The 16,037-nt window shown below is 45.3% G+C and overlaps 1 non-coding gene across 1 annotated transcript; it reads right to left on the bottom strand.

The window, feature by feature from the left end:
• Positions 1–15,624: 15,624 nt before the first annotated feature.
• Positions 15,625–15,699, bottom strand: Trnas-cga (transfer RNA serine (anticodon CGA)). Its single transcript has one exon. It is a non-coding gene; the product is annotated as a tRNA-Ser (tRNA).
• Positions 15,700–16,037: the final 338 nt, after the last annotated feature.

Raw genomic sequence — 16,037 nt, 5'->3', positions numbered from 1 at the left:
TTTTGAACGTTCTAACGGAAAGCAACTTTCAAAGAGCACGAGAAAAGTCTTGAGGAAAGCATTATATTTATTGTCTACTGTATCAGCACTATAAACATCTTGCCACTCTTGTTCCTTGATAAGGTTTACAAAGGTCTCAACAGCATCTGGATTAGCTTTCCTAAAAAGTTGATAATTATATTTAACATGTGTTGCAGCACAAAAATCTTTTAGAGTTAAAACTTGTGCATCATGATCTGAAAGGCCATTCACTTTTTTGCTAACAGAATGCCCTTCTAGTAATGAGGAATGAATAAAAATGTTGTCTATGGTTGTTCTACTGTTCCCTTGCACTCTCGTTGGAAATAATACGGTTTACATAAGATTATATGAATTAAGGAGATCTACCAGCATCCTTTTCCTTGCACAATCACTTATACAATTAATATTGAAGTCACCACATATAATTAATTTTTTGTATTTCCTATAAAGTGGACCAAGAACCTCCTCTAGCTTTAGCAAGAATGTTGTGAAATCGGAGTCTGGGGATCTATAAATAACAACAGTTAGAAGTATAACTCCACTAAATTTAACCACACCTGCACAACATTCAAACACCTTTTCAGTGCAGTACTTTGAAACATCAATTGACTCAAATGGGATACAGTTTTTCACATACATGGCTACTCCCCCACACCGCACAGAGCTCCTAGAAAAGCTGCCAGCCAATCTGTATCCTGGTAAAGGAAGCCTCTGAATTATCTCCTTATTTAAGAAGTGTTCAGATATACCAATAATTTCAGAGTCAACATCTATAAGCAGTTCACTAACTTTATCTCTAATACCTTGTATATTTTGATGAAATATACTAATTCCATCATTACTCGGATACCTAAGCTTTGTCGAAAGTGGTTTCTTTGTTAGAGAGACTTCCCTGAAGCAGGAATACCTATCAGCTGACTTCAATCTAAAAAAGGTGCAGCTCTAACACCCACTAGTGCAGAAATTTTCCCATGAGTGATCCCACCACCCCCACCTATGCTGTCACCTATAAGCTTTGCCAACCTCCACTTTCCATACCTGTTGACGTGCAGGCCATGTCTAGTGAAACCCGTCCTGCTGATAGATTCCACCGACACCACTGAAATGTGACTCACGCCTTCTGTCATCAGCGCACCCCCCATGTCCCATGTTATTACACTTGACGGCTGTATTAAGATGAGGCCGATCGTGACGCTGAAACAGTTCCACGAAATGCACATTCGTGTTGCCAGTCTGAGTGGCTATCTTTTCCAGGTCACCATCAAAAACAGTCTTGATCACAAATTATTTGTTCTGGTGACCGGTTTCGACCACAACTGTGGTCATCTTCAGACCAGTGAGTAAGAACCTCCTTCTGGTAGTAAATCGCTACTGGTGATCACTAGTTGTGATTTACCACCAGAAGGAAATTTCAGTTATCATCTACTTTAAAAACAATGTAAGAAATACAGCCTTCTTCTTGACACTCTCTTCTCTAAAGTCTTGCAGAACGTAAGCATGCCTTTTCTTTCTCTCTGTAATATTGTTCAAATGGCTGTGAGCACTATGGGACTCAACTGCTGAGGTCATTAGTCCCCTAGAACTTAGAACTAGTTAAACTTGACAAACCTAAGGACATCACAAACATCCATCCCCGAGGCAGGATGCGAACCTGCGACCGTAGCGGTCTTGCGGTTCCAGACTGCAGCGCCTTTAACCACACGGCCACTTCGGCCGGCCTCTGTAATATTGTCATTAATATAGAAGTATCTCACCAGAGCAACGTTTTTATTGATTACAAAATGTACCACCATACTTTACTAATAATATGTAAAGCGTATTTCGATGTTTCAAATTTTTGTAAGGCTGGGAAGCGATTGGTTTTGTGACGTGTCGATTGCGCGCCATCCATGCGCCATTGCATTTACATTTGCACTTTTACAAAAGTCGAGCTTTGCAATCTAAATTTCTTGTCACGAAGTCCAATTACTATTTTTCCTGTGTGTAATGCACGTTGTTCTTTTGCCTTATAGTTCATATTATCAAGGGCCATCGTCACCATTCTTTCCTACTCCCCAATAACGACTCTGGACTGACTACAAAGGAGAGAATGATACTAGTAGGTAAGAGAGCCACACTGGCCAAGTAGGCGGTATAATTTCATTGGAAAGTGAAATTCTTATGACATATATTTCTTTATTATTCTGCTGATGTGATACTGTAACGTATCCAACTTTCGAACAATTAGTTTTCGGAAGAATCGAATACAAGTATTTTATTTCATTTATTTCTATTTCTCCTTTTCTTATAATGTATTTCAAGGTGCAGCCTCATAATGATAAGTGGGCACATACTGCCAAGGTATTTCCAAATTTTACCCGATGTTGCACAATCACTGCAGCATGGCTCAATATTTTGGCAGCGGGCTGTTGAGTCCATGGCACGTCGTGTTGCTGAACTACGCTGCGTAAGAGAAGGTCCGACACGATACTGGGAGGTATCCCATGACTTTCGTCACCTCACTGTAGATCTCAGGGGTAGGAAGTGTAGTGTTGGCAGAAGAGCTAACACTGTGTTGCAATAGGAGGCCGAAATGCACGCGTTTAATTCACGCCGGTGGTGCGGAGTCTGGAACAGGATACGTAATGAATGCTATAAAGAAAAGTATGTAGCTGCGTTATACTTAACTTTAATTCATCCTTGTGGTACATCGCTCTTGACAATACAAATAAGATTCTCAGGTATGGTTAATGGCGCCTTGCTAGGTCGTAGCCATGGACTTAGCTGAAGGCTATTCTAACTGTCTCTCGGCAAATGAGAGAAAGGCTTCGTCAGTGTAGTCGCTAGCAAAGTCGTCGTACAACTGGGGCGAGTGCTAGTACGTCTCTCTAGACCTGCCGTGTGGTGGCGCTCGGTCTGCGATTACTGACAGTGGCGACACGCGGGTCCGACATGTACTAATGGACCGCGGACGATTTAAAGCTACCACCTAGCAAGTGTGGTGTCTGGCGGTGAAACCACAGGAAGAATGCGTAACAGGTCCGTCGGGGAAGACTAGATGACTCGGTGGGCCGCGAGAGACGGTAGCGGCCGCCGGCGGGAAGGGATTTGCCAGGGAGCTGTACCCGGCCGTGACGTGCGCGCACGCGCGTGCGACCCGCCACAGTTTGTGCGGTGCGGAACACCTGTTTGTGAGCGCGACCCCGGCTGCCGTCTATAATTCAGCACAATTACGTCGCGTGATTGGCGCCTAAGTATACGCCTAGACGCACAAAGCGACTCGCCCTTATTATGACCAGTATATTTTCAAAGAAACTTTCGAAAAAAGCGTGTTATTATATTGCCGCTGATGGATAAATAGCAGATGACATTCCGTGGGGAAATTCGGTTCTTTTGCTGAATTATTAGGCATTGTTCCCTATATTTAAGCGCTACTTCGCCCCGACCTCATATCTGCAGGCCTTTATGAATTATTATGCGTGCGTTTATTATTCAGTTCCCATTAACAATGGTTGGGCAACTGAAACGCAGCGCCGTATGTCAGAATTTCAGCGCAAGCTGCTTTGAAATTACGCCACTTTATGCTTATTAAGCAATCGAACGGCCCGAACTTCACGATACACCTCAAAGTCGTGGAGTATTAAATTTTCGTTATGACGGGACAGGTGTGGGAATGCGAGTGGACGAATTTCTTGTATAACGAAACCTTATTACAAGCGCCAGGCGCACTTAAAGACACTCGGCTTCTGCTTCGAGCCGTTTCCTTTCACTGCAGATGCGTAGCGTGAGCGAAGGAGAGGCTGTAAATGATTCCCTCGAAATGAAGCATTTAGAAAAAAAAAACGGTCCTAAATTATCGTAAAGGGAATGAACAAAAACCCTGCCTCATTTCCGTCAGTAGCGGCAGCCGACAGGTAGACGAATGAAATTCAGAATCAGTATTTCGTGAACTCTTATTTTTTAGGTCACTACTTGTAATTATTCGATAAAGTTTTAAGGGGTGGCGCTAGTATTATAGAAGTATCATTAGAAGGTACGTAACTTTCTTTCACTTCATAGTACTCTTCCTCAGAGCCAAATCGTCGTCTTTCCGAATGTAATGAATTACTTTCAAGTGTTTGGTTGCTTCGCCACATTCGCTTCTGTATTTCAGACCATCGTCTGATTACTAGTAAGTTAACACAGGAAAAAGTCCGCCTCCTTAGCTGAATGGTGAGCGTGGCTGTTTGCCATGCGGAGGACCCTACTTCGATTCATAGTGCTGCCATGGATTTTTCCTTGGTGAGAGTACCAGTAAGCGGTGCAATTACGGAGAGAACACGGCAAGTGGCATAACCCGATTTTCCAGAAACTTCACTCAGTGGATGAGGGTTCATAATAAGTCAACAAGTGTCTTGGCTTATCCGTAGATACTCTACCGTTTCTGAGAAAACGTGGATTTCAATTTTTGAGGAACTTTTTGTGCCTTTTTGACGAATAAATATTTCGACAAAGCGGTGGCACAGCGTCGCAGCTTCACATTTTCGCGCCCCGTGTTCGAAACCCGATTTTCATTTCTATCTTTATTTTTCATTTACCTACTCTTGTCCGTAAGAGATTAGTACACGAATATTTTCCATTGTATGTTGGAATAACATTGTCCATTTCGTCTCCTAGTTGTACGTTTGGTGAATGGATTTAAAATAAATTAAAGACAAAAAATAAATGGAAAATTGTTTGAAACCTTTTTCGGTGAAATTCCTGTAGTGTACCTTGATTCTAAGTAACTGCACGTGCCAGTTTTCGGAAAAGTGATCCCTTATGCGTGCTTTGCTACAAAATTATTGCCAGTGCCTGAAATCTTCAGCAATATTAGCGACGTTACTTTCCCGAGTGAGATTCATACGAAGAAACATTGCTGCGGTAAACCTGCCATCGCGCAATGCTCGTGCTGTTCGAAATTTCTGTGTTTAGAGCGTTTCTACGATCGGTGTCATCCAAGTGAATGCAGCGTATCTTCCTGAAGGATAAACATAAGATTAAAATAAGAGAACTAAGAACTGAAAAAAACGAATTAAATATATGAATACAAGAATTGAATTTAAAAAGATTATAGCCCCTGAAAACAGCCGCGTGGGATTAGCCGAGCGATCTAAGGCGCTGCAGCCATGGACTGCGCGGATGGTCCCGGCGGAGGTTGGCGTCCTGCCTCGGGCGTGGGTGTGTGTGGCTGTCCTTACGATAATTTTGGTTAAGTAGTGTGTAAGCTTAGGGACTGATGACCTTATGATGACCTTAGCAGTTAAGACCCATAAGATTTCACGCACAATTGAACATTTGAACCCCTGAATATATACAGGGTGTTACAAAAAGGTACGACCAAACTTTCCGGAAACATTCCTCACACACAAAGAAAGAAAATATGTTAATGGACGTGTGTCCGGAAACGCTTACTTTCCATGTTAGAGCTCATTTTATTACTTCTCTTCAAATCACATTAATCATGGAATGGAAACACACAGCAACAGAACGTACCAGCGTGACTTCAAACACTTTGTTACAGGAAATGTTCAAAATTTCCTCCGTTAGCGAGAACAGATGCATCCACCCTCCGTCTCATGGAGTCCCTGATGCGCTGATGCAGCCCTGGAGAATGGCGTATTGTATCACAGCCGTCCACAATACGAGCACGAAGAAAAAATGGCTCTGAGCACTATGGGACTCAACTGCTGTGGTCATAAGTCCCCTAGAACTTAGAACTACTTAAACCTAACTAACCTAAGGACAGCACACAACACCCAGCCATCACGAGGCAGAGAAAATCCCTGACCCCGCCGGGAATCGAACCCGGGAACCCGGGCGTGGGAAGCGAGAACGCTACCGCACGACCACGAGATGCGGGCACGAGCACGAAGAGTCTCTACATTTGATACATGGGTTGCGTAGACAAGAGCTTTCAAATGCCCCCATAAATGAAAGTCAAGAGGGTTGAGGTCAGGAGAGCGTGGAGGCCATGGAATTGGTCCGCCTCTACCAATCCATCGGTCACCGAATCTGTTGTTGAGAAGCGTACGAACACTTCGACTGAAATGTGCCGGAGCTCCATCGTGCATGAACCACATGTTGTGTCGTACTTCTAAACGGACATGTTCTAGCAGCACAGGTAGAGTATCCCGTATGAAATCATGATAACGTGCTCCATTGCGCGTAGGTGGAAGAACGAAACTAAATTGAGCTCTAACATGGATATTAAGCGTTTCCGGACACATGTCCACATAACGTATTTTCTTTATTTGTGTGTGAGGAATGTTTCCTGAAAATTTGGCCGTACCTTTTTGTAACACCCTATATATATATATATATTAGATAGTAAATGAGTGATAGTTATTGCGAAACCTAGTTGTAATTTTACATTTCATATAACGGCTTTATATGCTCTAACTTGATAAGAAACATTCGTGTAGTAACCTTCTACGGACATGAGCTGATAAATGAAAAAAATAAAATAAAATAAACAAAAACATTAGTCGGGTTTAGAACACAAGACGCAAAACAGAAAGGCGCGACGATAGGCACTGTGCAATCATATGAGCGGAGCTAATTACGTGCTAGAAGGCACCTAAACTACGTCGAGTATCTACGGATAAGTTGAGATAGGTGTTGGTTTACTTTGGCTTCTCTTCCGCAGTGCGAAGTTACTGAGAAGTCGGATGATGGCTTTGGCCGCGTTCCCCTCGTCACCGTCGTAGTGCCAGTCCAGAAGCTAGTGATCGAGCTGCTAAAACCTGGTTTACCAGGTCTGGTGAACCGACAACCGCCGGCTGATGGGCATGCTCACTACCTCTATAACGCATTCAAATAACGCTATTGGCAGAGGATGACATGGCGTACGGTCGATCCCGATCTGACCGTCTGTGGCCAGAACGACGATACTTAGAATAAGAAAAAGGAGTGATGGCAACAGTTGGTTGTATTCCACCCAGTACTACAGTGTCAACTGCTGCGCATTAACTTACAAGACAAAGAAATAAGTGTGCTGAGATTCTAACATGACCAATGAATTAACTACTGTTAGGTTTGTCAGAATTGCAATTATACTTAAAACTGCTAATACGAGATTATTTTACAAGCAAATACTGGCTAATTTTATCACGGTGCAATGTTACATTAGTATTGTTATTTGCCTATGACTTATAGTTGTGTCCAAACAATATCAAAAACGGTTATGTCTACCCTGTGAGACATTTTAACATTTCGCGCCATTGTTGAGACCCTGGTTCAGTAGGCAATAAATTCTTTTACGTTGCTGTTGTTCGACCGTGCACGCGTGCCATCTATCATCTGTCTCACTACATTTATCACGATATTATAAACTACTCTACTGGCCATTAAAATTGCTACATCAAGAAGAAATGCAGATGATAAACGGGTATTCATTGGACAAATATATGATACTATAACTGACATGTGATTACTTTTTCACGCAATTTGAATGCATACATCCTGAGAAATCAGTACCCAGAACAACCACAACTGGCCGCAAGAACGGCCTGGATACGCCTGGGCATGGAATCAAACAGAGCTTGGATGGCGTGTACAGGTACAGCTGCCCATGCAGATTCAACACGATACCACAGTTCATTAAGAGTAGTGACTGGCGTATTGTGACGGGCTAGTTGCTCGGCCACCATTGACCAGACTTTTCGATTGGTGAGAGATCTGAAGAATGTGCTGCCCAGGGCAGCAGTCGAACATTTTCTGTATCCAGAAAGTCCCGTACAGGACCTACAACATGCGGTCGTCAATTATCCTGCTGAAATGTAGGCTTTCGCAGGGATCGAATGAAGGGTAGAGCCACGGGTCGTAAACATCTGAAATGTAACGTTCACTCTTCAAAGTGCCGTCAACGCGAACAAGAGGTGACCGAGACGTGTAACCAATGGCATCCCATAACATCACGCCGGGTGATACGCCAGTATGGCGATGACGAATACACGCTTCCAGTGTGCGTTCACCGCGATGTCGCCAAACACGTATCCGACCATCATGGTGCTATAAACAGAACCTGGATTCATCCGAAAAAATGACGTTTTGCCATTCGTGCACCCAGGTTCGTCGTTGAGTACACCATCGCAGGCGCTCCTATCTGTGATGCAGCGTCAAGGGTAACCGCATCCATGGTCTCCGAGCTGATAGTCCATGCTGCTGCAAACGTCGTCGAACTGTTCGTGCAGATGGTTGTTGTCTTGCAAACGTCCCCATCTGTTGACTCAGGGATCGAGACGTGGCTGCACGATCAAATGGTTCAAATGGCTCTGAGCACTACGGTACTTAACATCGATGGTCATCAGTCCCCTAGAACTTAGAACTACTTAAACCTAACTAACCTAAGGACAGCAGACAACACCCAGCCATCACGAGGCAGAGAAAATCCCTGACCCCGCCGGGAATCGAACCCGGGAACCCGGGCGTGGGAAGCGAGAACGCTACCGCACGACCACGAGATGCGGGCGCTGCACGGTCCGTTACAGCCATGCGGATAAGATGCCTGTCATCTCGACTGCCAGTGATACGAGGCCGTTGGGATCCAGCTCGGCGTTCCGTAATACCCTCCTGAACCCACCGATTCCATATTCTGCTAACAGTCATTGGATCTCGACCAACGCGAGCAGCAATGTCGCGATACGATAAACCGCAATCGCGATAGGCTACAATCCGACCTTTATCAAAGTCGGAAACGTGATGGTACACATTTCTCCTCCTTACACGAGGTATCACAACAACGTTTCACCAGGCAACGCCGGTCAACTGCTGTTTGTGTATGAGGCTGCACGATATGAACGAATGTGACAAACAAAACCCTTTCTCCCCTCCCCCACTTCTGTGTCCTCTGCTCAAGAGGTAATCCGTCTAACTCTGACACGCTGTAGGTGTCGCCACCGGCGCCAACCTTGTCTGAATGCTCTGAAAAGCTAATCATTTGCATATCACAGCACCTTCTTCCTGTCGGTTAAATTTCGCGTCTGTAGCACGTCATCTTCGTGGTGTAGCAGTTTTAATGGCCAGTAGTCTATTTCGATTAAACCATTCAGTACAATTGGACTTCTTGAGCCTGTGGGGCTGCGGCGAGTTTGGGTTGTGTCCCATTTGAATTGTGTGAGATTTGTACGGCATCCATTGGCTTTTGCACGTATAATCCAATTCTGTGTTACACCGTCTGGGCCGTATTGTCTCCGTTACTGTCTCTTGAACTGTTAAAAATGTGACGTCCTTTACTGTTATATGTAGCCGACATTGCTGACCCACTTTGTGGCTGTTGCAGCGACTGACTTGCGGAAGAATTATTACTTCGTTTAGTTGGTTTCGTTGTGTCAGGATGTATCAGACGACCAGCTTACTAGACTGAGAGAGTACAAATGTCTGATAAGGCGCCAAGTGTCCTCTGACTACGTCTGCATAGATTGTGAATTTAACATGTGATGTTATTTGCGCATATGTTATGCCTTCTGTTGCCATGCACTGGTTAATTTTCCTCTGTCGGGCATACTCTGATCACGCTCCAGAGTTAGACGGATTACCTCTTGAGCAGAGGACACAGAAGTGGGGGAGGGGAGAAGGGGTTTTGATTGTCACATTCGTTCATATCGTGCAGCCCAGAACGGTGATAATACGTAGTTTAAGAACGTGACGGGACCGTAGGCAACTAATACAGAAAAGTATCACGTGTGGTTTAACAGACCAGAGCATATCACGTAGCTTACACACGGAGCCGTGCGCAGCTTGTGTTCGTACCATTATTGCTTGACCCCTTGTCTTGGCGGTACCCCCGTCTCGATTCTTATTCGATTTATTGGCGTCACTAAGTTGCTGGCCTGCCTGCCTGTGAGTGGCAGCAGCAGCGCTTATTGATAAGAGCACTGTCGTACTACCTTTGGAGCGACCGCTAGTATTTCCGGGTCGTCGTGTGTCGAGAGTCAGGTCAGTGCAGACGAAGCAGCAGTGAGTTCCGGACAGCCGTGACTGGCCCGACCGGTGACGGCACACGTGACTTCAGTGGGGACCACCTGGTTGGTCGTTCGGTCGGTCGTCTCATCGGACGACGTGTAATTGGTCGCTGACCACTTCCCGGTTCTCTGCGTGTGTCGACTTGTGATTCCTCCTAGTTGTTTGTGGAAGTGTTTCGCAGATGCGTGTGTAGCTTGTGTGCTTTTGACTGAGCAGTTACGTGCTATCCGCGTGCTGGATTGGGTGGGTCAGTTGGGACGGAGCAGCAAGCAAGTCTCCATGGCGCCAGACGAGGCCGGGGCTGCTGGAGGTGTGCATGCACTGCCGGATTGTGAGGCACTAGCTGCGAGAGCGACAAGTTCGTGCCCACCGAACCTGGACGCTGAAGTTGACTGATCAGTTAATCTGTTATGAAACCTCAACTATTGTGACATCTCTTCGTTCATTTGCGGGTTGTTGCCCCTCAGCCGTTCGGGTTAGTAGCATCGTATGATGTGTTGGAGTTGCGAAATCTTGCAGCCGTCTTCCTGTGTTGTGATTAATTATTAAATTGACTGTCACTTATCAGTGAAGTGCACCAGCAGTATTTTCTGCCCTGCGGCCGTTAACGCTCCAGTTACCTGCCCTGGTCGTTAGCATAGTTTGTAGGCAGTGTGCCTTTTCCTCGTCGTGTTGTCGCTGTCCAGCACGGCGTGTAGTTCGACAGCTCTTTAAGTTCTTTGGTTCATATTTGCTTAGAGTGGTTATTGTTCCCCTGGCTTTTTTGACGCCAGTTTCTGGAGGCGTTGTGCTGTTCGTATTCTCGTCCTCTCCCGATATTCTCCATTATCATGCCATTGGTCGCACGGCAGGGAATTCGTTAAATTGTTGGTTGGTACTTGGGCCAACCCTAGTTCGGGTTGGCATTCGATTACATAACTTCAACTCTTGGCTGCCTGTATCACCTCCCTCACGTTTGAGCTACCCTTGGAACACTTCTGAGTGCCACTTGTTCTGCTCGTTTTTAATTGTGATTTGAATTTTAGTTGAAGTATTGTGCGAGGCCTTTGGCCGTGTATTAATTCAGTTTTTTAAAATTTTACATAAAGGCCTTGTGCCATGTTAAATTAAAATTTGAGTGTTGATTGTTTTAGAAAAATAATTTTTTTAATTCTTAGAAATTTTTCTATCTGAAATTGTTTGTAATCCAGGCCCTAAGCCGTTAGTTGTTCCATTTGTTAAGTGTGGCCTTCAGCTGAGAATTTATGTGAACCTCTTAATAAGGCCCTCAGGCGTGTATATTCTCTAAAGGAAATTTTTTTAAATAAGAAGAAAGGGGTTTATTCTAAATTATTTATCTGACTTGTTTGTTCAGACCTTCAGCCGTTGCTTCAAATTTATTTGTGGCCTTCAGCCGTGCAATAAGTTAATCAGGTTCCAGCCGTTGTGTTGTAGTTTAAAAAGAAATTTTCTTGCTTAAAAAAATGTTTATTAATGTGTCTTAATTGTAGTTGTCCTTCAGATGTGTAGTGTAGCCTTCAGCCTTTAATTGCTTTCATTGTATGTTTTTTTTTAATTTTTTACCTTCTATTTTTAATTGCATTTGATTTCTAAGCCAGGCGTTCAGCCGTTCTTGTGTTTGCTGCGTGGTTTTGGGCTTTAAGCCCAGAAAGCATCTCAAATTTTCTTTAATTGGGCCTTCCGCCGTATTGTTTAATTTTGATATTTTAAGCCAATGTGTAAATAAGAGCTTCTTAGAAAAATAAAGGTGTGTTTGATTGTGCAACTCACAGTAACTGTTTACGGCCCCACCCACAACCTTAACCTTATCCTGTGGGCTCTCTGACTGCCTGCCAACCAGGTTTCACACACTGCGAGCCAAAACAATATGACCACTGCCCAGCACGACATTGGATGCCGCCTGAAAGCGTTACGTGCACGTGATGAGCTAGCAAAAGTATGTAAGCGGACCAGACATGGACGGGGGATCACCATAGCGAAAATATTGGCGGCAAATGGGGAAATCCATTGATATAAGCAACACTGGAGAAGGGCAGATTATTATTATGCAGAGCCTGTGAATGAGTATGTCGAAAAAGGCGAAGCTAGTCGAATCTTCACGTGCTACTGTCGTGAGAATCTACAGAAAGAGGTAAAAGTACAGTGAAACCACCACTAGGCTGTAAATGGTCGAACGTCCATGACTCTTCGCAGAACGTGGGGTTAGGAGTCTTGTCTGCCCTGGAAAGTATGGTAGATGGGACCTCTGGCATCTCTGCCGAAAGAGCACAATGCTGGTCCTTTGGTTACATTAAACCTCCGTTGAAAACTTCGTCTTGTTGCAACAACACTGTGTTCTAGGCGGTGGAATTCCAACACCAGAAAAATCCTCTGTTCTAAGGAATAAACCATGTTGTCTACAGCACACTTGCACGTTGTCAACAGCACACGCCTACAGCAGAAAGACGACGTACAGAATGGCGCACCCACAGACTGCGTTGTCTTCTATATCGTTCACATCACTTGCAGCGCCATCTGTTGTTGAAAATTGTAACTACTGTAATTTTGAAAGTTTGTCCACCTGAAAATGTACTGTTGTCCCAAGCATATTGCAACAAACGGTGTATTTCTATCGCTGCTCGTTTAGTTTTTATTGCCGTTTCAAATATACCGGTCATTTTTGAAACACCCTGTATTTTTCCCTTGTATGGCACTTTACCTATGAGGTCTCTGGCTATTGAACACGTTATCGTTTTCAGTCCCTTACTTGTGGTAGGGCATGAACTTGACTTTCCATTCTGACTGGCCCGACCGCCGTGCGTATATGATTGTCTTTAATTAAGTATGACAGCGTTCTGCGGAGTATCTCGTTTTTCGTAACCCCTGTCATTAACTGGCCTTAAGCTCTTGTTTTTACAGTTGGTAGCAGCTTGGGATGGAGGTGTAAGGTTCTGAAATAGATCGCATAGTTAGTAAATAAATACTCGTTACAACTGAAGTTGATTATTACCTTACGAATTTCATACGTGCAGTCTGGTTTACGGCCGCGGTGGTCTCGCGGTTCTAGGCGCTCAGTCCGGAACCGCAGGACTGCTACGGTCGCAGGTTCGAATCCTGCCTCGGGCATGGATGTGTGTGATGTCCTTAGGTTAGTTAGGTTTAAGTAGTTCTAAGTTCTAGGGGACTGATGACTACCGATGTTAAGTCCCATAGTGCTCAGAGCCATTTGAACCATTTGAACCATCTGGTTTACGTACAAGTTGTAAATACAGCAACATTTCGCTACATGTCTTTTATCCCATTATTTTTCATTCTCCTGTGTATTATTCTTGCCAGCAACTTTGATGCTATTAAGATGATTCTGCGATAGTTCCCGTATTCACCTGCTTTGGGAATATTTGAGATTGTGTGGATTGTTCTTCTGGAAGTCATCAGAGACACGATAAACGTATGACTTGGTGAAAATGAAGCATTATTTGCAAATGTTGCAGCGAGCCGGAGATTCGCGCTGGGTGTCGCAACGCGCTGTGCGCTGTGGGCCCCGGCAATAGCAGCTGAGCGCGGCGCGACGCACGTGTCTGGGCGCCGTGTCTCGGTGTCGCGACTCCGGCCGCCTGTGACGTCAATGCGCGCCCTACTTGTCAGCGCAGCGGCCGCTAATTGGCCCCGGCTGTCACCGATTGACAGGGGTCGCCCGGCGAATCAGCGCCCCGCCGGCCGGCGGACGGCGGCGGCCGCGCCGCTTTAAATTATGCTATTTAACGCCTGCGCTCGGTTTCTCGGCAGTGGCGGCAGTCGAATACAACAACGACGAGCGCCCGCGAGTACACATTGGCAATTTTGCTAAGACAACTGTCAAAGTTTAAGGATTTCCGAAATTATTTCTTCGGTATAACAGAGCTCAATAAATCGTAAACAATGTATATGTACTTAAACAGAAACTGAATGGGTCCTTATGCGAGTACACCACCAACAACACAACATTTGTTTAGGGTACGATAAGGTTAGAAGTCCCTCACTGTTCTGTGCACGACCCCTAGTTTTCAGTTTATAGAATTTCGCAAAGATTTGAAACACTCAAAGAGTTAACAAAACAGAAAGATTTCCCCATTATCATCAATCAGATCGTGTTTCCTTAGGGTATGATAAGGTTGCGGGTGCCTGAAAGCTCTAGGCTCGCGCCATATTTTGCCAAGACATAGAGTGTCTCAAAAATTGGGACAGTTCAAGGATTCAACGAAAGAGGAAGTGGTAATTATGTACCACCATACAGATCGTATTTATTTAGATTATTGTATGGTAGGGTATGCCTCAAGGTTCTGTGCCAGACGCGCATTTTCTCCAGTGTACTGGATGGCACAGAATTTGGGGTCTCTCAATGATTCAAAAACATAGAACGCTTCTGGTAGGTACCATCAGACAGCCTTTGTTTAGGTTGGAACTGCCTCTGGGTTCCATTCTCTCCCACTTTTTTTCCCATTTGAAGTGGACCCGAACCCAGAGGGGCAACTTGTATGTGGTGCTGTGTTGTGCTTGTAGGCCGTGGCGTAGTTGCAGAGCCGGCCGCCGTGGCCGAGCGGTTCTAGGCGCTTCATTCCGGAACCGCGCTGCTGCTACGGTCGCAGGTTCGAATCCTGCCTCGGGCATGGATGTGTGTGATGTCCTTAGGTTAGTTAGATTTAAGTAGTTGTGAGTTCTATAGGACTGATGACCTCAGATGTTAAGTCCCATAGTGCTTAGATCCATTTGAACCATTTGAAGTTGCAGACCGTTGGTAGGTCAGATATACAACGTTAGAAGTTAGACATTTTATTGAATCGTAACGTCTCGATGCAGCGGCCACAGTCCCTCTCAGGACATGGTAAAAAATGAAATTACCGTTTGCCGTTTGGTATTGTTGGCCGTGAGGCCCCATCTGGGGAAGTTCGGCCGCCAGGTGCAAGTCTTATTTCAGGTGACGCCACATTCGGTGACTTGCGTGTCGGTGATGATGAAGTGATGATGGTGACAGCATGACACCCAGTCCACGAGTGGAGAAAATCTCCAACCCGGATGGGAATCGAACCTGGGTTCACTGCATGGTAGACACACAATTACCATTCTTCTAAGCGGACTCAGCACATGTTGAGGACAGTAAATGGCAGCGGCTAGGTTTTGGCAGAAGTTGTGATATCTGCACCCAGGAATTCTGACACGACATGCTCGCTCAATGCTACACGTCCCAGTTAGGCATGCCATGGCTGCTCGTAGATGGTACCAGTGGCGCGAAAACTGCTGGAGCGTTTGAAGGGGATGAGAACCTCCAGTGATGGATCTCTGTCCTGCCACTGTAAAAGGTTGAGCAACTCTACTTCCCTTGTCTGTATCTGCTGCCCTCCAGGGCAGCAGTCAGGCTGCTGCTGGATTGAGCCTGGAGGTAGTCCACCAGTGGAGGGGTACCAAGCCCAGGAACAACTTTCCCCATATTTTGCGATACTTCATAACGATCTGTTCTTCCTCGAACTTTTTCAGCGTCCTCTGCCAATCCTGTCTGGTAATGATCCCACACCGTACAAGCAAGACTCCAAAAGAAGAGAGACAAGCATAGTGTAAACAGGATGAGATTTTCACTCTGCAGCGGAGTGTGCGCTGATATGAAACTTCCTGGCAGATTAAAACTGTGTGCCCGACCGAGACTCGAACTCGGGACCTTTGCCTTTCGAGGGCAAGTGCTCTACCATCTGAGCTACCGAAGCACGACTCACGGCCGGTACTCGCAGCTTTTAATCTGCTAGGAAGTTTCATATCAGCGCACACTCCGCTGCAGAGTGAAAATCTCATTCTGGAAACATCCCCCAGGCTGTGGCTAAGCCATGTCTCCGCTATATCCTTTCTTTCAGGAGTGCTAGTTCTGCAAGATTCGAAGGAGAGCTTCTATAAAGTTTGGAAGGTAGGAGACTACATACTGGCAGAAGTAAAGCTGTGAGTACCGGGCGTCAGTCGTGCTTCGGTAGCTCAGATGGTATAGCACTTGCACGCGAAAGGCAAAGGTCCCGCGTTCGAGTCTCGGTCGGGCACACAGTTTTAATCTGCCA

The sequence above is a fragment of the Schistocerca cancellata genome, chromosome 3, assembly GCF_023864275.1.
Source record: "Schistocerca cancellata isolate TAMUIC-IGC-003103 chromosome 3, iqSchCanc2.1, whole genome shotgun sequence".
NCBI lineage: Eukaryota > Metazoa > Arthropoda > Insecta > Orthoptera > Acrididae > Schistocerca > Schistocerca cancellata.
This window is presented reverse-complemented; position numbering and strand designations above follow the sequence as displayed.